This window comes from Ovis aries, chromosome 21 (genome assembly GCF_016772045.2).
Source record: "Ovis aries strain OAR_USU_Benz2616 breed Rambouillet chromosome 21, ARS-UI_Ramb_v3.0, whole genome shotgun sequence".
NCBI classification, from domain to species: domain Eukaryota; kingdom Metazoa; phylum Chordata; class Mammalia; order Artiodactyla; family Bovidae; genus Ovis; species Ovis aries.
In genome coordinates this window covers 7,608,655-7,610,358 of record NC_056074.1, presented here as the reverse complement: position 1 = coordinate 7,610,358, position 1,704 = coordinate 7,608,655, and the positions used below count along the sequence as shown (strand labels likewise).

At 43.5% G+C, this 1,704-nt stretch overlaps 1 pseudogene; it reads right to left on the bottom strand.

The window, feature by feature from the left end:
* Window positions 1-457: 457 nt before the first annotated feature.
* On the bottom strand, window positions 458-1,337 carry LOC114110171 (BCL2/adenovirus E1B 19 kDa protein-interacting protein 3-like; annotated as a pseudogene).
* Window positions 1,338-1,704: the final 367 nt, after the last annotated feature.

Sequence of the window (1,704 nt, the reverse complement as noted above, 5' to 3'; positions counted from 1 at the left end):
GTAATGTCCAGCTGATCCAGATGACACTAGCATAATCTATTAGCTATGTCAGTCTCTATCTTCTAGATTAAAATAATTTTGCATATGAAGTTTTTATCATAACCAATGACAAGTTCAGGACAATGATGTCCTGAACTAATGGTTTCGTTAATATTGATGATATTGCCTGCTCTCATTTCACCACGGTGAGCTATTCATCTGAGGCCAATGACATTTTTACTTTTTTTGGTTTAAAATAACTTTTCATTGCCCAGGATATTTTTTTCCTTGTCTAATTTTGTCTGTTTTATTTGTTTTTGTTTTCTTTTTTCATAGCTATAAATTCAAGCTTAGGGAAGCTTGCCTTTGTCTTGGAAAGCAAAACAACAAAGCTTTCCTATCATTTGCAACCTGATCTCATTTGAAGAGACAGGTGGGTTATTTTGCAAGAGTAAAATTTATACCATGAATAGTGCAGGTCTAGGTTTGATGGTACTGAGAGAAGACAATGGCATTCTTGACAAAATTAAAATCTGCTGGTGGCGTTTGAGGAAAAGAAGCCCTTGCAAATTTCTAAACAACAGTAAACTCTTATTAGAAAATTCTAGTGTTTTACAGGCCAAAAAGGGAATGAGGTTATTAGCAAAATGCCTCAACAGAGCTGGAATAAAATACTGGATTTGAGAGCTACTGGAACTTGGATATGTAAAAAGAGGGTGGAGGTTGGGTCACGGTTACAGTGGTCTCAAGTTCAAATAAACTGCTGTGGCAAGACACCACTTCACAAGTCACACGCTGGCCCAGGGACTCTTCTCTTCCCTAGTAGGTGCTGGCAGAAGGCATGCTCAGCCGTTTTGCAATGTAGATGCTTAGCTCCAAAGCCAAAACATGGGAGAGGAAGAGAAATGGAATGAACACCTGAAGAAACTCTGCGGAGAAGATCCCCCCTTTCCGCATAGCTTCACTTTCCCTCCTGCTTAAGGAAACGGAACGTTTAGGGTGCCTGAAGTGGAACCGCTTGGGTGGAATGTTTTCAGGTCTACTGGACCGGTCGGACACCCAGTCCACGCTTTTCTAAAGAGCATCCACTTCTTTCTCTCCTGCAACTTCTTCTTCTGACTGAGAGCTATGGTCCTTGCTGGTGTGCATTTCCACATCAAACACGATCTGCCCATCCTCTTGTGGGGAAAGGCTGTCATAGTGAGAGCTGCCTCTTGAGCTGCTCTGTCCGGGTTCATGCTGTGCGTCCAAAAGAATCTTCTCCACGTGCCCATCGAAGAGGGTACGCGCTCCAGCCCCCCGTTCTTCCCTTTGCTGTTATCACGGCCATTGCTGTTGTTCATGGGAAGCGCCACCCAGGAGCTGTTGAGGCCATCGGGCGGTGGCAGAGATTGTTCGCCTTCCTCACAATTGCTGTCGTTGTGCAGGGATGGCGGCTGTTCTACTAAGTGAGACGACGTTGTCAGGCGGCTGGAAGAGCTGCTGCCCCGCAGCAAGGACCGTCTGCGGTTCTCCAGCAGCAACACAACCGACATTTTACTTCCAAACTTGACAGTTTCTTGCTCCCTTATCCCTGGAATGTTAACTAATGTTTTGTAGTCTAATATGTTTAGCTTAAAACCTAATGCTTTAAATTTATACATTAAAACACAACACTGGAAATATATGCGCATTTACAGAATATAATCTTTGTACATCTGAGCAGTGCAGAGTAACACGAAAACC